The sequence below is a fragment of the Salvia hispanica genome, unplaced genomic scaffold (assembly GCF_023119035.1).
Source record: "Salvia hispanica cultivar TCC Black 2014 unplaced genomic scaffold, UniMelb_Shisp_WGS_1.0 HiC_scaffold_1248, whole genome shotgun sequence".
NCBI lineage: Eukaryota > Viridiplantae > Streptophyta > Magnoliopsida > Lamiales > Lamiaceae > Salvia > Salvia hispanica.
This window is the reverse complement of record NW_025951525.1, coordinates 17,799-40,260: the sequence shown is the minus strand read 5'-3', so window position 1 is coordinate 40,260 and position 22,462 is coordinate 17,799. Positions and strand designations below refer to the sequence as shown.

General features: G+C 40.6%; 3 pseudogenes; 2 read left to right on the top strand and 1 right to left on the bottom strand.

The window, feature by feature from the left end:
* The first annotated feature begins 6,261 nt into the window (after positions 1–6,261).
* Positions 6,262–8,175, top strand: LOC125198152 (annotated as a pseudogene).
* LOC125198150 lies at positions 8,113–12,041 on the top strand (annotated as a pseudogene).
* A 2,198-nt stretch (positions 12,042–14,239) lies between these two features.
* LOC125198151 lies at positions 14,240–15,439 on the bottom strand (annotated as a pseudogene).
* Positions 15,440–22,462: the final 7,023 nt, after the last annotated feature.

The following is a 22,462-nucleotide window of genomic DNA, read 5'->3' as shown; positions in this document are numbered from 1 at the left end:
AAAACCACCCCACCCCATCCCGTAGCCAAGCGGGTCACCCCTTCCATTGCGCGCCGTCGTCGCCTACCCGATGCGTTGCGACAGGCGACACGCCGTTCCACCACCTGTTGTGGCCCTTCCCCCTGGCCCCTTCTATGTGCACTCTGTAAATGCTCTAAGAATTCTGAAAGAATTAAAATTGCCAGCTCTACATTATTTGTTAGAGCATCCGCAACGCTGCCTCGTTGCGATCTCGGTCTCGTCTCGACGAGACGAGACGGGCGGCTCTGTCCATTTCTGGAGGCTTCCCCCTACTGAAATTCTATAACTTCCCAATAAATTTAAAAAAACATGGGCATGGAAAGGTTAAACCACCCTTATAACCCCAAACAACATTTGATAAAATAAAAGAGATTTTAGATAAAGCCCACCTCGATTGTAGTTTTCAAGTAGCGCTTTTCCGTTATCCCCTAAAAAGTTTCCCCTTTTTTTAATCACATAGGCACATATCACAAATTAGGTTAATCTCTCTTACTCATGCATGTCTCATTTTTTTCCCCTCTTCCCAACGATTTATTTTATCATTACAAAAACCAAGATCATGTTTATCACACAAGATTATTTAACCAACCAACCCCGTACACAACAAAAAACCACACACAGCGGCACACATACCCCCCAACACACACCACACACACTTTATCCCGTTCCCACACCCCTTTTTATCCCTCTTTCACTAAACCAAGATGCATGAGGGTTCAAGAAGACCGATTAATCGGTTGGAAGAAAAAGAAAAAAGAAGAAGAATAAGAAGGACTTAAAACAAAATCCCTTTTTTGGAAAAACAATCGATAGAAAACAAGAAACCCTTTGATTCTTCAAAGTTCGGTTTAAAATTCAATTTCTTCTCAAAGGATGAAGGATTAATGGAGAAAAGTAGAAGAAAAATTGAGAGGGTTGGGGGGGGGGGGAAAAAAATTTAGTGGGTTGTGTTTTCTTATTTATAGGTTAAACAAGTCTTTGGTAATTAGAATAGAATATTGGTAAGATCTTTCTCCACAATTAAATAAAATAAATAAATATTGTAAGGGGGGAAGAAAATTAACAAAAATAGATTGGGTACTAGGCATGAGTTTTTTTGAAATTATCCCTTTCCCAAAAAGAAAATTTTGTTTTGGTTTTTTTCCATATAGAATAAAATATCGGGGGAAAAAAATAAAAAAAAGGGAAAAAATCCTCCCTGAAAAATTGGGGGCATTTTTCCCTTTTTAAATAAGGAGGGTTTTTTTGAATATTTAAAAAAAGTAGCAAATCTTTTGATTGGGAAAAGAATTGGTAGAATTTTTAAAATTTTAGGTATGGGGGGAAATAAAGTAAGGATAAATAAAATAAAATAATTTTTTCCCTTCCCAAAAAGTGATTTTAAAAAATCCTAGAAAATAAGGGGCTCGTTTTTTTCCATCTTTAAACAAGGAAATAATTGGCTCTTGGAAGTTAATTTGGATAAATATCCCAAGGACTAAATAAATTTAAAAAAATAGAAATTTTTTCCCAAGGGGGTCTAGGGTTGAGAATTTCAAGAATTAGGGGACAAGTATTTAGGAAATTTTCTCTAATATTCTCACTCCCCCTTAGATAATTAATTTACCACATAATCTCACAAATAAGTAAATCCCCCCTCATTAAATCAAAATTTTGGGCTTTTCAAACTTTCCCCCCCTTCTCGCCAAAACATCTCATGAAAAAAATGCATTCTCGTTTCCCATATCAACAATTAATTCTGGGCTCAAAAATTAGGGTTCTAAAATCGGATGTTAATCCTCCACAAAAAAAAATTTGTCCCGAAATTTGATACCTTTTTCGGAAGAGTTGGGTATAGCTCTTATCTTATCCTCACGCTTCCAGGGGTTCCTCGGGGGGTGGTTTCTCCTTGAATTTTCACGGGGCGGGGGTTTTTTTTCTCAAGGTTTGGACCTTTCGATCTAAGATTATCCGGGTTGCTCCTGTAGCTCGTCGGGCTTCGAAAATTCTAACGAATCACAGCTTTGGATCGAACACGTATTTTCGCTGGAAAATGAAAAACGTTGTGCACATTCCCAAGGCGGGGCGGGAAAAGATCTGGGTCCCATCCTTCAGTCTGTAGGCCCATAAAAGGGCCGCTGCCCAAAAAGCCAACCCTTTACGGGGGAAAAGGAAAAATTTTTCAGGGCTGGGTCCGCCCCCCAGTCCCAAAATAACCCCGAGCTTCTTTATTCCCCGGGTTGCGAAAGACCATTTTTTGGCCGGTCAAGCGCTCTTGTTCGCCAAATTCATCCCGAGGCGGGGATCTACACTTTTTTCCCCTAATTTCCGTAAAGGGGCCATGCCCCGGTTTTGAAAGTTGTTTAGGGAACCGACAAAGTCGGTCTACTTGCCTCGGTCGAGACCCGGGTCTTAACATATCCCGAGTTAGTATCGTCCTCTGGATTGTCCATCGGGGTTTTGGGTGAAAACGGTGCTAAAGTTTAAGCGTGTTCCCAACTCCGTTGTAGACTAATCCAAAATTCGAGGTAAACGGGGCACGATCCGTTCCCCGGATCAGTAGTGCCATCTCAATGTAGATCCCTTTAAACCATCCCATCCTGGGTTGGGGGTTGGTGAAATGCGACTTTGGGAAATCGATGAAACACCCGGGCGCGGTGTTCCCTTTGAGGTTTTGGCAAAACACGAAGTCCTGCGATGTGCTCCCACTTCCCGGTATCCAAGCGGTTGTAGCTTTAGGGCGTTGGGGTAAGGCTTTCCCGTTTGGGGGGCAACGCCCCCACGAAACTGCGCGTTTTCTTCATGCCCCACCAAAAAGGGCTTCCAAACCGGCATCTTCGTGCTCGGGGGGAGCGGTGATTGGGGTTTGTCGCCGCTCAAGATTTCGTTCCTGACCCCCGCGTTCGGGACCACGGTCCCTTTAAAAGGGAAGAGTGTTAGGGCCTCGCAAGTCCGGGTCCCGGGCCTCACTTGACTCGAATCTCCCCCAATTTCTCATCTAGCCGTTGAGCGCAACATCCTCTTCCTTAGATCGGGGTTTTACTACTAACGCGGGGATTCGACCTTCCCCTTCGGGTGTTCTAACTCCTTCGTCCGAACCCTCAATCTCGCACTAAACTTTCCCCTTGTTAGAAAAAAAGCGAGTTGCGAATGGTTTTACGGCTTAAAGCGTCTTTACGTTTGCCTTGCCGGGGGGGTAGTTGATAACGTAATCCTTCACTAGCTCGAGCCATCTTTGCCATGTTCATCCCCTAAGAAGTACTTAACTCTTTTTGGAAAAAAACCCCCCTCCCGAGGATTTCCAAAACACCCTTCCGGGTAACTTAAATCTTGTTTAATCTGCGTTCCGTTTCCGGGGGCATCACCTTGTCATCCCCCTCCCTTCCGCTTTTTAAACTCGGGGTTAAAATTGGCCACCAATCCCTAAATTGGTTGGTTCAATTTTTTTCCCTTTGGGGCTCCTTCCATCCAGGGCCCCCTTTATTCCTTTTTAGCCTGGGTCATTGGTCCTTTTCTTTGAGAATCCTTCTATGAACCTTGGTGTATCCGCAAACCCCGGGAAAATCCAATCTCTTCCGTCGATGGCGACTTCCACTGTAGCCTCGACCTTGCGGGGGGCCCTTATTCCTTGCGACATGATGTGTCCAAAAGTTGACTTCCTTTGAAATTTATCTTGCAATTTGGGGGTACCTCTCCTTCCTCCGTCTCCAACGATTTAGGTGTTCGCTGCTCCTTCCGTCCGAGTAGACTAAGATATCATCTATGAATACAAGCGAAAGTATCTGTCGGGGGAAACGGTAATATGACCGTTGAAAGGTCATATTTTTTAAATTTTTTTTTTTAAATTTTTTTTTATATTTATATATACCCTTTCCATTCTCCATTTTACACCAAAAAAAAATCATTCTCTCATCTCTTTTTTCCTCTCCAATCACATAAAATCATTCCTTTATTTTTTTTTTCCCCCCTTTAATCAAATTTTGGATCCTTTGAGAAAACGTCGAATAATGGAAGAATCGCTAGAAGAAGATCGATGTAGGGAGGAGGAAGCCGCCGCGCTCCTAGGCGACGCCGGACATACATCCATCGAAACGGGAGGAAGCCGCAAGGTTGGAACGTGATTACTTCGATCGAACCCGGTGTGGGGAGATATCACTTCGTCGCCGTTTCCGTATGTCACGACCGCTATTTTTGCATATCGTGAGTACATTGGCGGCACGGGAAGAGTTCTTCGAGAAGGGTTCGACGTTGTTGGCCGTCCTAGCCACACGACGCTCCGAGAAATGTTTTGCGGCGATCCGTCGGCCTGCTGGACAAACGGCAGATGCGTTCGATGAATACCGCACGTCGGGAATCCGCTGGGCGACTTTGTTTGTTGAACCTGCAAAGGCGTTCGGGCAGCCTTCACCGCCGAATTTTTGAAGAAGCCAACCACCGCAGATTGTCGGTTTCGCTCCGTCTTCACGAACAAGTGCACGGATTCCCCGGGATGCCGGGAGTGTCGATTGCATGCATGGCAATGGAAGAATTGCCTGTGGCGTTGGGGGGTCATACACGGCGGCCACAAAGGCACCCACCCCACCGTTATACTTGAGGCCGTCGCCGACTACCAGCTATGGATTTGGCATGCGTATTTCGGGTCCCGGCTCGAACAACGAGCGTCAACGTGCTCAACAACTCCGACCTTTTCGCTGAAGTTCGAATGGTAAAGCGGCCATCAACTTCAATCGCTAACAATAGCCAGTATAAAATGGGGTACTATCTTGCCACGGCATCTATCCAGTGGCCAACCTTCGTGAAGACGTTCAACAGGCCTACGGACGAAAAACGTCTCTTTTGCCAGAAGCGAGTCGCTCGCAAGGATGTGGAGAGAGCGTTCGGGGTTCTCCAAGCTCGATGGAACATTATCAAAGCCCCCGGGTCGACAGTGGTTTATGGAGAATATGGTCGACATCAGGTATACGTGCATAATTTTGCACAACATGATTGTCGCCCCCCCAAAAAACCTGGGGGGGAAAATGGTTCGACCCCAAAACCCCGGAAGCTAAACCCAAAAGGGGGGCCCCTCAAACAAAATTTGCATCCGTTTTTTCGAGGGGTTTCTATTCGGGCGGGGACACGTGATTTTTCCCCCCCTGCCCCGGGGGGGATCTAATGGGCCATTTGGGCAAAATTTGGAAAACCATTGGGAGATGGGCATTTGGAGAACCCCTTTTTCCCGTTTCTTTGCCTCCTTTTTTTTTTATTTGATTTTTAATGTGCAATTTGAAATTTTTAATTTTTTAATTATGTCTTTTTTTTTTTTTTTAGGTGTTTTAAATTGTAATTTTATTTTATTTATAATGAAGTGTTTTTTTTATTAATTGAATTTGTTAGAATTAAAAAAAAAAAATGAAATTGAATGAATAGTTAAGAGATGGTTAAAAATGGTTAAGAGGTGGGGGGTTCAAGTTTTGCCTTTTAAATTTAAAGATAAAATTTTAAAAGAAAAAAGGGGGCCAAATGAATAGTTAAGAGATGAGACGGTTAAAAACGGATAAGAGATAGCGTTGCGGGGGGATGGCCTTATCTTTCCCTCCTCCAACTAAAAGATAAAAATCAACAAAAACTATGGTTTCCCAAAAGTTGAAAATAAACGGTAACTATAACTATAATCATCAAAAAACATGTGATTAGCTTTAGTGGCAGCGTTAAATAAGTACAATTTGTTAAAATTTGGGGATGACAGAGGTTAAAAGCTCCACGGGGGTGGGGCGTCTTTCCCCTCCGGAATAGTGTCAATTTAGTTGAGAAAAAAAAAGGGGGAAAGATGTGAAGTGGAGGGTTTTTTAGTAAAAAACCGATGAAGTGGTTTTTTTATTTTTTTATTTTCAAATTAGTTAATTTTAAAACTACGTCATTTTATTACATTGCCTAAATTTTAGTAGCCACATCAGCTTCAATTTTATCATTTGGGGAAAATCGAAAAAAATTCAAAGTTCTCATTTATATTCAAAAAATAAATTTGGGGGAAAAAATTTAAAAAAAAATATTGAAAGTTCTTTGTATTTATAGACAAGTAACCCTAAAAATATTCTAAAATTTTTTTTAAATTTTTTTTTTTTTTACTTTTTTTGTAATTTTCCCTTAAAAATATAAGTAGTATATTTTTATTATGTCAAAATAAGACTTTAGAATGAAATACCCAAGGGTGTTTTTGAATGGAATAAATGCGCTGTGAATCAATACTGATAATTGTAATATTTCGAGGTAATACTACACCATACTGGAGCAAGGGAAAATGGAGAACGTGGGGGTGATGATGACCACTCCAATGTCAGCCTACCTTGAGCAACAGCTCCAGCAGCGCTTCACACTCTTCAAGCTCTGGGAATCATCTCACTCCCTCGCCGACTCCGTCAAAGCTGTGGTCGGGACACCAAAAAACGGCGCCGATTCCAAGCTCATTGACTCTTCCCCCGCCCCGAGATCGTCTCCACTTACAGCGTCGGCGTCGACAAAATCGACTTGGAAAAAATGCCGAGACAGAGGGAAAGGGTTACCCAAAACCCCCGACGTGCTGGGCGGGGAAAACGTTTCCGACCTAGCAAGGGGTTTGCTCTCGCCACATTGAGGAAAATATGCGCCTGCCATGGGTTTTTCACCACTGGATCCTGGAAAAAAGGGGATTTTCAGCTGACTACTAAGGGTTTTTCAAATTGGGGCATTTTATGCCTATTTTCGATATTTAATTAGTTACAAATTTAAATTTTTGTTTCTTTTATAGCTGAAAAAAAATTTTTTCTGAGCTTGTCGATTAAAGCTTGGGTATGCTTGGATACAGCCAGAAGCTTGATTTGAGTTGATAACTTTTTGGATTATGTTAAGTTCGGGGAAAAAATATGAAAGATAGAGATTATGTTTTGAGTTCCCTTTTTCTGTTGAGGTTTGGATTATGAAAGGTAGAAATGTGTTCAAGCTTTTCTTTATAAAACAAACTATGTTCATCACTGTAGTTTGGTTTTATTTTTTTTTCTTATTAAAAAAAAGGGTTTTTAACCCTGTCAAACACTTGTGCTACACGCTTCTTGATAACATGATCTGGGGGGACTAGACGAACAAGTCTTGATTGTGCTTCCATGAATTGGGGAAAATATTGATTATGATTAGAATATTAGTCAAGTTCATGATTATGTTTGAAATAGTTTCAGAAGCCTCTTCATTCTCAATTTTAGAATCAAAAAAAACTTTTTTTTCCTGGTTTATTGATTCAACAATTACCACCAGATCTTATGCTACTAGACTGCAGACAGGGGCAGTTGATTTTGTGAGTTATATATGGGAGTACCCAAATTTCAGTAATGGTGGCTCAAATTCCTTGGAATTGTTGAGCGTTTACAAGCAAACGAATGATCAACGACCCAAAACACCTCTTTAACATTCACAAGAAAATCACGAGTGATATTCATGATTTTCTTTCTTACCTTAGTCGCATTCTTTATCTCTTTTTTGTAAACTATTGTTTGTGTTCATGTTTGTCTATTTGATTTACTGTCTACATTTTCAGTTCAGTGGAAAATCAATTGGCATACTCGGGCTAGGCAGGATTGGTTCTGCCATAGCTAAAGAGCTGAGGCGTTTGGGTGCACCATCAGCTACCATTCCCGGACCAAGAGACAGGACGACGAACTACAGGTACTACTCCAATGCCGTTGATCTGGCTGCTAACTGTCAAATCCTGTTTGTGGCATGCTCCTTGACAAATGAACACGACACATTGTGAATCGGGAGGTTATCAGTGCATTGGGTCCGCATAGGGTCCTTGTCAACATAGGACGAGGTGCACTAGTTGATGAACACGAACTTGTGTCTGCATTATGTGAAGGAGACTGGGTGGTGCCGGACTCGCGTTTTTGAGAATGAACCACACGTGCCTGAGCCGTTATTGGAGCTTGAGAATGTAGTCCTGCTGCCTCATGTTGGAACTGACACGGTTGAGGCGAGCATGACCATGGCTGATCTCGTTGTTGCCAACTTGGAGTGTCATTTCCTCAGGAAACCGCTGCTGACTCCAGTGATCTGACAGGAATCAGCCATCTTCTGTTCATTTAGTGATGACATAGGTGCAAAAATATGGGCAAGGATGGTGTGCTGTGCAGAAAATGCAGTATTTTGGCCAAAAATCTTTCTTTTCAATCCTTTAAACATTTTTTATTCTTGTTTAGAATAATTTTACTCCTCAAATACAACTACTTACAAAATCCATTCATAAAAGATGCACTCTATTTATATAGATTAAAAAACTTAAAACTTTTGATTATATTCTAAAATAAATGAATACCTGAATAGAAAAGTGAAAGATACTTCTTTCGTCTCATTAAAAATAAAAATAGAGGCATTTGAGATAGCATGGATTTCAGTGAAAGAAAAAGTAATTGGAGTATTATTAATGAAGAATAGGCTCCGAAGTTACTAAAAATAAAAGACTATTTTTATAGGATAAATAAAAAAAAGTGCCTATTATTAGTTAGTATGAAAAAATAGATCTTATAAAATTAAATAACTACGAATGTCAAATTACAAGTAAATTAAAAAACTATACTCCATAATTTAAAAACTATACTCGAATCGACGCATCCGGAAAAAAAGTTAAAAAAAATATTAAAGTCCAATAATTAAGGCCCAAGAGGCCCATTAATAACAATATCCTTAGAAGCCAAACCCTAAGACCCTTCTTCTTAATCTTCTTCACATATCTCTTCAAACGCCGACTTCAGCACACGAATAATCTAGGCTTTTGCAGCAGCGCCACAGCAATGGTGATATTTCAATTTCTGTTTCAATTATAATTCCGATTGATCTGTGCAATTATTAATGCTTATCGCTGTCTCTTCAGGGAAGGGAACCGGGAGTTTCGGAAAGAGGAGGAAAAACACACACACTCTGTGTGAGGTGCGGGCCCCCGCAGCTTCCATTTGCAGAAGAGCCGCTGCTCCGCCTGCGCTTATCCCGCCGCTCGCAAGAGGACTTGTATGTCATTTCTCATTTTTAAACGGAGCTGTGATTTAATTTTTGCAAATTGAATATGAATAAAGTTTACTGATCCTTTTCCATGGGCTGATTAGTTTTAGGAATTTCGCGCTATAATTCCTTATACTTGAGCCTTAGAGTTAGAGCTTTTCGCAGATATACCATTGTTTAGGAATTAAATTGTATTGTTGCATAATAGTGAGATACACGATATGAGATAAGCCAAAATTGATTTCATCTAGTTTAAAATATTCATAGGGGTGTAAGTTACTGGATAGTATACAATATGGTGGTGTTGGTTTGCTAGATAAAATACTACTATGATACACAATCTAGGATTGAGTTGTGGGATTATTTTAGTTGGATGTGGTTAGCTATGAGTATGACTAATTATCCCATGACTATCCATCTAGGATTTGATTTTCATGAACCAAACACGCTCATGTTTACAATCCGAAATAATGACTGCCTCTTGTGAGAAGAGGAAACCCGAAGGGAGATAAGATTAGACATGATCTTTGTTTACTAAGTAAACATGTCAACTAATACTCCTTCCTTTGTTAATTAATAGAGCTAGTGAAGTTATTCGTCATAGTATTGTTTTATTAAATACCGTTGGAGGTATTGCATCTCTTTTCTTGTTGATCTTGATGATGATGTGTACAAATGTTCAGACAACTGGGTGAAGGCCATCCGTAGAAAGACCACCGGAACTGGTCACATGAGGTACTTACGCAATGTCCCCGCAGATTCAAGACCAATTTCAGAGAAGGTTTGGAACACTTATATTTTTACATTTGCCTTTTCTGTTTTCCAGTCTTTTGTTGTTGCTTGAGATTTATGCTTACTAATTTAGGTACCGAGGCTGCACCAGGAAGAAGGCCGCAGCTGTTTCTTAGAGGTCAAGGGTGCATTTGTTCTGCTTATCTTTGTTTTGATCTTAGAGGACAGTTTGATTTTTTCGGATTGACATTTCAGCCCCTTTTTTTTTATATAAGTTGTTACATTTTGTTGGTTTTTCTCGCAACTATTTTGATACATATGGATCAGAAGACCAGTTCAGCTTAGTGTGCATGTTTCTTGTTGTGTTTTTTTTTTTCATCTAATTAGCGCTACTCCCCTTATGAAAAGTGGTCGATGTCTATAGTTGCAGTCTCAGCTTTACTTTATTTTTGTTGGCTAAAATGGCGGTGAATTGTCAATATTGGCATGAAAGTGTTTTTTGATGATAACGACTAAAACTTGTTTTATTTGGTCTGTTTTTTATTAATTTGTTTATGGCATGATATTGTTTTTACAAATACAAAGTATTTAAACAAAAAAGAATGTTTACAACAAGTTTATGTCACACATTTTCAATTCTTTTACTTGTATTCTACTTGTCCCATTAATTCAGATTCTCTACCTTGAGAATTAGACTTTTCACTAGATTGGGTAACTCTTACTTTTGAATAGTGTACACCCAAAAAAGCTTTAGAATATATCACTAGCATTTGCTACTCCTGTCGAATATATCACTGGCTTTAGAATATATCTAATTTTATTCTTTGATCAATCGCTACTCCTGTAGAGACCATGTCGATACACATCGTTACTTCTAGGATATATCACTAGCATTTCTCTAACTTTTTATATCGAGAGGCTTCCCTTTATCTTCAATTCTGGGATTTATATTCAACAATTGTGTGATATCCCAAACTTTCTTAAAATACAAATTGGAAATAGGGTAGAGTGATCCGAAATTAAAATAGTACTCCCTCTGCCCACGAATAAGCGGCTCAAGTTTCTTTTTCGTCCATCCACAATTAAGTGTCTTATTAGTACTCCCTCCAGTCCATTAAAGATGATCACTTTCTTTTTGGTTTATCCCAACCAGATGATTCATTAAAATAAAACACCTTTATCTTTACTTTATTCTCTCTCTCACTTTATTGTCTCCACTTAACATACAAAATACGGTTGCATAAAATCCGTGTCACCAAGGAAGGTCATCTTCCTTGGGACGGAGGAATACTATTTTGTAAAGAACTCCACATCCAACTAACTCATCCACTCAGATTTTATTTTAAAACTATTACTTTCTCTATCCCTTAAAAATAGACCATATTTGTTATTTTGAGATATCTCTTAAAAATAGACTAATTTTATTTAAAGAAATTTTTTTGGTCTAATGAGGTGTCTCATTCTTCGCTAATAATACTACAATAATTTTTTCTCTCTTACTTTATCAATTATACATTAAAATACAATAATTTATTTATCAATTTTCCTCTTTCACATGCTCTACTTCTTTTGTTGGACAATGCATACAAGTCCGAGCATGATTAAATACGTGGAAGGCGACGAGCGAAGAGAATGGTCTGCGACACATGGGGTGTGGAACCAGTCTTTTGTTGTATGGACAGTGGGAGAAACTTAAGCAGCGCATTTAGGCGTGAAATGTGAGTAGCAGAATAGGGTGAGGGCAATTTGGAAGTGAATAAGGGTAGCTGCTGCCTGCTGGTATGGATGGGGTGCTAATTGAAATTTGAAAGAAAAGTGTGTAAATGGGAAAAAGGAACCCAACCTACAAAATAAATTTCCTTAAATAGAAAGTTTTTAGATTTAGGAACAAACTAAAAAAGAAAGAGTTTCTACTTTTTAAGTTTTTAGATTTAGGAACAACTAAAAAAGAAAAGAGTTTCTCTTTTAGGGGACGAAATGAGTATTTTTTTTATATAATTGGTAAACGCATATCCAATAATCATAGTTAGAACATGTTATTAACCACTGGGCCACAAACATTCGATTAATTGTTAGGTGGTTGAGGCATTATTTATTATGGTCACAGCAACACAATGTATTTTATAGTACAATATTTTGTTAAATTCCTGCAATTTTGTCAGCTTATCTATTTTTGGTGCCAAGATCTGAAATGAGTTTTTTCTATGCAACGCTCAGATGTGTAATGTAACCAAAATCCTATCAATTTTTATCAAAATCAACTGATCAAGAGACCATACGTTAAAGCTATTTCCATAACTTGCAGGTGATGAACAGTATAGTAAGAGCTCAAATTGTCCTAACACCACCATGAGTATAGCCATAATGAGTCTCAGCATATGAACTGTAGGAAAACGACAGCACCAAGCATACATTAAAAATTGGGTTTCATTTCAGTTTCAATCAATTTCTGGTCCCTTATCCTAATCGCTTAAGTTGTAATGAGGTAGGGGCCATAACAACTTCCTACCTCCCCATTTAAATGCTGCAATTACGCTCAAAATTCCTTCCCAATTATAATTCCAGACAAAATTATATTCCCTAAGCATTTTAGAATAACCAGTTAGGACAATGATTAGGTCTGCTCATTTATTGTGTTAAAATGGATCATTCACTGATTCCAAGACCCCATTTGCTGCACACATGTCTTAGGACCTGCTGCACAGCCATTACTACATCCCATTGCCACCATTTCTCCTTCATTCAATACCCACACTTTGCATCTAACCTCAACACACTCTTATTATACCGATCTTCCCTACCTTCTGGCTACCCGAGAATCTGAAATAAAGATGAGTGGCGACACTAGCAGAACGAAACAGAAGCAGGTTCAAGAAACGTTTCATGATACCAAGACATTCTTTCACAAAGCTTTCAGAAATGTGAGATCCTTACTTCTAAGAGGGTACGCGAAGCTGCCTACAAATGCTTTCGCTAATCCCATCTTCTCTGGTAGCAGCAAGATCGGCCCCAAGTTGCAGGAGACCGACAGTTCGTGCAAAAGCTCCTCCCAACACTGGGATCCGAGTGAGGTGGCGAGTAGGAGAGATGGCCTGCTTGCACTGAAGGGGCAACCAAATGGAGAACAAGGCTCCATGAGTGTTCGTCGATCAGTGGACCAGAAGGCAGAGCACGCCTTCAAGGCAAGGTGCAGAGTCTAGTTTCTTGGCAACGGAGGACTTTGCAAAGAAGATGGAAGAATTGGAAATGATGGATGAGAGGGACGGGAATCATGTGCAGGACATCGATGAAGTTGTTCATTGCTACTCCCTCCTCACCAGCCCGACTTATTTAGATATTGTTGACAAATTCTCCAAAAATGTCTACCAGGAACTCAATCTTCCCAGCCATCAAGAAATATCAGCAACTCAATGAGGAAACTCAACTCAGCAACAAGCATTCACGGTTCAATGAGGAAGTCCAGTGTTCACAGTTCTATGAGAAGACTGAGTTGCTCAACCAGTGTCCACACATTAGTGGGAAAAGTAGGTTCAGACAATGCTCACGGTTCAATGAGGAAACAGAGTTCAACCAATGTTCACTACTCAAAGAGAAAATTGGGTCCAGAGAACAATCATGGTTTGGTGAGGAGATTGAGTTCAGACAGTGCTCATGGTTCAATGAGGAAATTGGGTTGCAATAGCATTCACGGTTCAATAAGGAGATCGGGCTCAGACAATGTTCATGGGTCAACGAGAAAAGTGGATTCAGATAGCATTCACAAGTCAATGATGAAACTTGGTTCAGACAGTGTACACGGGTCCATGAGGAAACTGGGTCCAGAGAGCACCCATGGTTCCATGAGGAAACTGGGTTCGGAGAGCATCCATGGTTCCATGAGAAAACTGGGTTCGGAGAGCATTCATGGTTCAATGAGGAAACTAGGTTCAGAGAGCATCCACGGTTCAATGAGGAAACTGGGTTCAGAGAGCATCCACAGTTCCATGAGGAAACTGGGTTCGGAAAGCATTCATGGCTCCATGAGGAAACTGGGTTCGGAAAGCATTCATGGCTCCATGAGGAAACTGGGTTCAGAGAGCATCCACAGTTCCATGAGAAAACTGGCTTCAGAAAGCATTCATGGTTCGATGAGGAAGCTGGGTTCGGAGAGCATCCATGGTTCCATGAAAACTGAGATCAGACAGTATTCGCAGTTCAATGAGGTGTCTGCCCTCTTAAGCTATATGTAGGTGAGTTGAGTATATTTTAAATGCTTAGGGGGTTCATGGTTTTGTCTTTATTTAGCTGTGTGTGAAGCACTTTCACCACAAACTATGATGTATTCGGGTACCATTATTTTCTACAGATTACAATAACTACTTTATATGTCCCTATTTCAGATTGAAACCGCCTCTACTATACCATGTTACTTTTATTGCATCTTGATGTTCGTTCATTGCATAAAGTAAGCTCCATCTTCCTACTTACAAGAGTTAGTTTACAAGCCAGGAGTTATTAAGGATAGATATGAACAAATCAATTCCAATAACAAAATGCAGTACATTTAAATTTGATAGTACAAGATTCGACAGGGGTTTGTGCAAAGTGATGAACTAGAACTATATTCCCTATCAGTTAAGCAGAGAATCATACAAGGTCAATAACTCTTATTCTTTCATCATGCAAAGAAGCAACATCAATGTAACAAGGCAAATTGTAAAATCACAAACATTATACTACATTTCTCATCATGCTCGAAAGCTAGGAATCAAAAGCATTAGAACTCACAGAATCAGTAAGCATCTCCAGACCCGAACTCGACCCTATTCTCATCAAGATTCAACCCTGCCATAGCGTGGTCCAAGCCACTGCTCGCCTGCGCCAGCTCCATGGGTCATTGTAATTCCTAACCGCCTGCACAATGGATCGAACCCTCTTGTAAGGATCATCACAGTCGAAAACCTCCTGCCCCAAGAACACCCCATCACACCCCAATTGCATCATCAATGCAGCATCAGCCGGTGTTGTGATCCCTCCGGCAGCAAAATGCACCACCGGAAGCCGCCCCATTTGCTTCGCCTGCACCACGATATCGTACGGCGCCCCAATTCGCTTGGCAAAGGCAAACACCTCATCTTCATCCATATTATTCAAAACCCTAATTTCCCCCATCACTTTCCTCACACTCCGCACCGTCTCCGCCACATTGCCGGAGCCCTAATTCGCCCTGCGTCCGAATCATGGCGGAGCCCTCCCTCACCCGCCGCAGCGCCTCCCCCAAATCGCGGCAGCCGCAGACAAAAGTGACGCCGAAATTGTGCTTGTTGATGAAGTGGCTCTCGTCGGCGATCCCCAATTCTCGCTCTCGTCGATGTAATCGACCCCAATCTGCTCCAGGACCTGCGCCTCGACGAAATGGCCGACGCGCGCCTTCGCCATCACGGGAATCGACAGCGCCTGCTTGATTTCCTTGATCAGCGAGGGGTCGGCCATGCGGGAGATCCCAGCGCGCGGCGGAGGCGGAGGCGGATCGGAGACGACGACGCAGCAGGCGCCGGCGGACTCGGCGGTCTTGGCTTGATCGAGGAGGTGACCTCGACGACGGCGCCGCCGCGAGCATCTGCGCCATGCCGACTTTGAGGGAGAAGGGGTTCTTCTTGGTGTCGGTGATGGTGGCGCTGCTGTAGAGCGTGACGGCGTGATCATCGGCCATTGGAGAAGAAATTGATTGAAGGAAATGGGGTTGGATTGAATTAATAAGATTAAGGAGGTTGGGGATTTGGTGGGTTCGAGAAGATTCTTGGACGATATCGTTGCCTGTAGAATGTTCGTTGCTTTGCCGAGCGATCACTGATTATGTAACCAAAATTATATAATCAATTATCAATTCAAAATATTTAATTGTACCTATAAATAAATAATTGCATTATCAATTTATTTTTTATTTCTTGTGTTGGTTGATGTTTCTGATCATCATGCCACGTTCTGTATATTTACATGTTGGCATCTGAGTCTAAAATTTAAAATTAATAAGACTGTAATTTTACTAAATTCTTTACTAAATTTAATAATAATAATAAACATATTTTTATAAAATAAATACCTATTAAAAAGTTCAAAAAATCTACTTAAATCGAGTCCAGTATGATGAGTCAAACGAATTTATTGTAGGATTTATGGTATGAATATAAATATGTATAAGATCTATGCAATAAAATTCAAGTAGAATGTACATGATCTATGCAATAAAATTCAAGTAGAATGTACATCAATGATTCACGAATTGATTTCTGGTATTTGAGGTACAATACATGACAATAATTTTGTGTGGACTTAATTAGTTAATTTCATTCAGTCATTAAAATTCATTTATTTTAATAGTTCGAAATATTACTACGTATTCCAAATTTGTGAACTTTAAGTAACTTAATATTGATATTTATATTCATATTTACATCAGTAAGTGACGTGAAATAATGAATAAAATGTCATGTAAGTGTGATGAGTCTGCCTATCGATCGCAATTCACCTCCATTTATATCAACACATATTTATTATTTATGTGATAATTATTGCATCTAACTAGTTTTATGTTAATAATATACTAATATTGTGGTTAAAACGTTACCAACTTAGGATTAAACTTTAGTTAATTTTAACTAATTAAGATTATACTAAAACGATGTCATCCATTGTTAACTAGCTTAATTTGCTAACTTTGCTAACTTGTACTGCATTTTAAAAATATTAACATAACAACATAAATATGTTAACTATATTTGTGTTGACATATTAACGTCACATTATCTCGTATGAAAAATTGACAAGTTAGCAAATTAAGCTAGTAAACCCTTCGTTGAATTTGTTTAAATGTCCATATGATAATTTTTTACGTAGACCTCGTAGACCTAAGACTACTATTTTGGTATATTCGATATAACAACAATCTTTTTTGGATTAATTTGATAAATAATTATTTTGTATGGAAATAATTATGAAACTTTAATTTATTTTAAAATTAGTATTAAACTTATACTTATCGATTTTAACTTATTTTTTCTTATTAATTTTTTTTAAGGCTCTAACAACACCACACCACTATTACCTACTCCTACCTGACCTAATTTCAAAACGGACTCTTAACAGAGGAGGAGATCGCGATAAAAGAGATAGAGGGTTGTGTTATGGCGTGATGAGAAGTATGAGAGGGACATCGTTGTGCTAGGAAGCAATTATATCCTTCGAAATTGATGAGGGAGTGAGGGAACTGGAGTATGTTGATGAATCAAGGGATGAGGAACTTAATGAGGATGAAAATCCTTTAATATCTATCCATGCTATTAATGGATCTTCTTCAAGAGGATTTAGAACAATGAGGGTGGACCGGCGAGTGGGGAAAAAGGCAGCACATACTCATTGATTCGGGAAGCACTCATAACTTCCTAGATCTACACTTGGCTAAGAGATTGGGCCTTCACCTCACTCAAGTCAATCCGGTGATGGTAGATGTAGCTGATGGCAACGGATTGGAATGTAATTCCATGTGTAAGGGACTGAAGTGGATTTTACGGGGCACAACCTTTATTACGATGTACTTCTTCTACCTTTGGTAACTATGATATGGTTTTGGGGGTCCAAATGGCTGGAAACATTGGAAATAATTCAATGGGATTTCAAAAACTTGACAATGGACTTCCATTGAATGGCAGAAGGCAGTGTTGAGGGGAGGTCAAAATGAGCAGAGTTCATACTGTGTCGAGAGAAGGAAATGACTAAGCTTCTTCACTATTGTGAGGGTGTTCAACTGTGTTGCATCAAGGTGAATGATGAGGGTAACTCGAGTTGCTTGTCGGAAGGAGATAATGAGATGACCACATAAATTCCTCAAGCAATTCAACAACTCTTAGCATTAAGAGAGGTTTTTACCGAACCTACTACCTTACCTCCTATGAGATCACACAACCACAAAATTGCTTTGATTCCCGGCACTACACCAATGAACTCTGGGCCTTATAGACACTCAGCTATGCAGAAAAATATTATTGAAAAACAAGTTGCGACCTACTGCAGCAGGGGTTCATCGACAAGCTCAAGTCCATTCTCTTCCCCTGTGGTATTGGTGAAGAAAAAGATGGCACATGGAGAATGTGCTGGATTATAGAAGGCTGAATAAAGCAACTATTAAGGACAAATATCCTATTCCCTTGATTGAAGAGTTATTGGAGGAATTAAGAGGGGCCTCTGTTTTCTCTAAGATTGATTTAAGGCAAGGCTACCATCGATTGAATGGAAGAAAAGGACATCTCTAAGACTCGCTTTAGAACTCATGACGGCCACTATGAGTTTGTCAGTGATGCCCTTTGGGCTCACCAATGCACCTCGAACATTCCAAGGACTAATGAATGATGTGTTCGGCCTTTTTTAGCGAAATTTGTATTGGTCTTCTTTGATGATATACTAGTCTACAGTGAGGATATGGATGCTCATCGAGCTCATCTCGACTAGTTTTGACAGAGTTGAAAGAGCATTCTCTCTTTGCGAAGGAGAGCAAGTGTGAATTTGCTAAGAATAAGCCTGGAGTACTTAGGCCATATTATTTCGGAGAAGGAGTTTCCACTGATCCTAAGAAACTACAAGCAATGCGGATTGGCCAACTCCTACGATGTAACCAAACTCAGAGGATTCTTATGCCTCACCGGCTATTACAGGGAAATTTATAAGGAATTATGGGATTATATGCAAACCCTACCGATTGTTGAGAAAAAGATGCTTTTAAGTGGGATGCAACGTGATCAAGCATTTGGACCTTAAACAAGCTATGATGTCTCCACCGTATGCTAGCGATTTTGCTCTACCTTTGTAATTAAGTGCATCAAGCTATGGCATGGGCGGTTGATGCAAGATGGCCATCCTCTTGCTTTTATCGGTAAGTCTCTGTCCCCAAAACATAGAGGTCTTTCTGTTTATGATAAAGAATTGCTGGCCATTGTTTTTGCTGTTACTTATTGGGGCATTACTTGAGTATTAAACCATTTGAAGTCGGGACTGATCATAAGACTTGAGTCACTTAATGAAACAAGTGACTACTTCGGCCAACTCAGTTGGCTATCCAAACTAATGGCCTTTGATTTTGAAATTACGTATAAGAAGGGCGTGGAGAATGTAGTAGCTGATGCACTTTCTAGAGTGCATTCTTCTGAGGTTTTCTGTATGGCATTACTTCGTATCAACCGATCTCTATCCCCGATCAAGGATAATGGACTTCGACTCTTTTTAAAGTCCATAATTGAGGAGCTGTGCAGAATCCTCATTCAAATTCTAAATTTTCTTGGATTGGAGACCAACGAGGAGGAAAGGTAGATTGGTGGTAGGAGAGGATCAGCTTTGAGGCTCCGTATCATCCATGCTCTTCCATGATTCCGGTGCGGAGGTCCTCTATATACATGCTACATATAAACGGCTTTCTTCACTTTTCTACTTCGGCCCAACATGGAGAAGCAGATCGTAAACTATATTAGAGAGTGTGACGTGTGCCAGTATAAGTATGGCCATAGTGCCTATCCTAGGCTCTTGCAGCCTCTACCCATACCTGATGAAGCTTGGACACAAGTTAGCTTGGATTTTATTGAAGGCCTTCCCTTATCTCATGGGAAATCAACTATTTTGGTTGGTGGATCGTCTTACTAAGTATGCCCATTTCATGAGTCTAGCCCATCCTTATACGGCTTTAACAGTCTTGCTCAAGCCTTCTGGATCATGTTTTTAAGCTTCATGGTTTACCTACTATACTTATCAGTGACAGGATAAGGTATTCCTCAGCTTCTGTCGTATTTCTTCAAACTCAGGAGTTGAGCTTCACATGTCTAGGCTTACCATCCTCGCCGATGGCCAACCGAGGTGGTTAATCGTTGCTTGGAGACCTACTTACGATGTATGTGTGGGGATCAACCAACCAATTGGAGTAAATGGCTAAGCCTAGCCGAGTTCTGTACAATACTTCTTTTCACTCGGCTATTGAAACCACCCCCTTCGAGGCTTTATATGGTTATCCGGCTCCACTTCATATCCCTTACTTCAAGGGTGATTCGGCTTTCCATGATGTCAATGAGAGTTTGATGGCACGAGATGCTATGATGGAGGTCCTCAAACACCATCGGGGAGGGCTCAACATCGCATGAAACAAGAAGACCGACAACCACGATCGAGAGGAAGTTTAGTGTGGGTGATTGGGTATATTTGAAGCTCCGACCATACCGAATACCCTTCGTGACCGCCGTTTGAAACTCAGCCCTCGTTACTTTGGTCCGTTTAAGGTTTCGATAAGTTCGAGAGGTGGCGTATAATCTTGCGTGACTGATTGTAAGATTCATCCCGTCTTCCATGTGCCCCGGTTAAAGAAGAAAATGGGCCCTTTATCAGCGACATGGGACATTGCCCACAGTTGGCAATTCCACCTTCCTTGAGCCGATCCAAATCCTTGATCGTCGTCGGTCAGCGAGCGAGGGCTCAGGTTACTAGTTCTTATCCATTGGGCAAACTCTTTTCGGAGGATGCCACTTGGGAGTTTCTACATGACATTCAAGACCGCTTTCCTCATTTCAAACCTTGAGGCCAAGGTTTTTGGGGCGAGGGAGATTTGATACATGAAACGCTTGAAGAATAAACGCACGAGTGAAAAGTAAATAAACGTGTGAATGGATGCATGCACACGTGGGAAATGAGAGATTAAATCGGCCAAGGCGTGTGAAGCGTGAGTTGAGAGTTGTTAGATCTAGATTGGAGTTTGTTAGTCACATTTTCTTAGCTATAAAAAGCTTTCCTTTATTGTAATTTCCCATTATTGAGAATTAATGCAATTAGCATCTTCGACTCTCTTCTCCCACTTGGAACTTTTGTGTATTGGTAGAATCACGGTCACCGTTCCCTCCGGAGGCCACGTCCGTGGGACATCGCAATGCAACCTCACCACAAACGTGTCGGACCTTCATCGCCGCCCATCGAGCTTGGAGCACACCAAATCCCCGCTCCACATCATTGCAGCTGTCTCCGTCGTTGCGCAAGTAGATCTTCTTTGGATTTGTTGGGCATCGATCGTCTTCACAAAGGCGGCCCCTAGGGTATATCACATCCGCCAAATGTAGCTCATATCGTGTTGGTTGTCGTTGGCGGCAATCGATGGCGGGACCAACGCCCATGCACGCTCATTGAAAAGAGGCGACAACTAGAGAACATTGATGTCGTTGTTCGACGCTACCCAAAATACGCATGCCAAATCCAGTGGTATCGTTTACGGCCGAGGATCATCATGAGTTCCCTTTAAAGCGTCGTGTACACCCCTTTTCCCCGGTGGGCCGATTCGCATTCCCTATGCTTGCAATCTATCTTGCCAACATCCGGGAAACCGTGCAGCATCCTATATCCATTAGATCCTCCGGTCTTGGGGGTAGGCTTAATGATACCTCTCTCCGAATATGAATGACGCCTTACAAAATCCCGCAGAAATGCGTTGGTAGTCCCGCCGATGTGGAGGTACTCACGAACATCGGCCGCACCTCTGAGGCCAACGATTGCGGCGGTGCACTTGTATAGGTGTGTGACCGGGTCTACCACTCGCATCCTCCCGAACTGAAATACTTGTATCGATGCTCTAAAGCATTCACGATACTAATAAATAGATCTCGGTGCATCCTAAAAGCCACGTAAAAGTTCTCCCCAAAGCCGGGCCCCGGAATTAGTCGTCAAACAACCGTTGGTAGGCAACGCTTGGTCGGGAGTACAACTCGATGATGGATGGGCGGGGGTACCGCATTTTTTCTTTTGCAAGTGCTCTTGTATCAAGCAATTTATCTGCGGACGTATAGACCCAACTCTTTTAATTCCCGCCTAGCATACGGATCCCCACCACTACCACCCGCACCACTTGCCATTTTTGGATTCAACCCATCAAATGAAGAATGTGGAGAGAGAAGAGAAACTCTTTAATACAAGTGGTGCAAATGAAATGACCACGACCTTATATAGAGTTTTGAAAACAAATAAATAAATAAAAATCGGAAAATGCTCTCTTTGTCCGCGTCTTTCCCCACCACAATAGCGGACGCAGAGGAGCGTCGCATGCGACCACGAAAACCACGGAAAATATATTTGTTTAAAGGGCATTTCGGAAGAAAATTGAATCGATATCAAAAATGTGATTTATAGGTACAAAAACGATATAAAATAAAAAATCGTACCACGTGCGAAAGTGAAAGATCGGTAATTTATGTAGTTCACTCTTTTAGAAATTAGTAAAGTAGAGAGAACGAGAAAAGTGTGTAAAGTAAGATAGATTGGAGAAAAAGTGGGTAAAAGTATGAGAAAGATGAAAAAAAGTATAAAAAAGAAACTTTCAATTTTTTGAAATAAAATTATTTTTGTGAACTCAAAATGATAAAAATCGAGACTATTTTTTATGGTGAGAGAGTATTATTCTTGGATTTATGCATCGTTGAAGTATATTACATGCTAAAATACATAGTACTAAGTAACAAAGTGAAATTTGATGAACCTGATCTAGTCTAGCATTAGTAGAAGCAATTCCAGTTTGTCATATATTTTTTTTAAGTCTATACGATAATACGACTATCTACTTTTTACGTAACATTGATCCTCGACGAAAGATGGAAGTTCAGATAACCTTGATTTTTCATCTCTAGTCACACCATGACTCTTGGAAAACTTGTTACAAATATTCTAAATAAATCATGTAGTC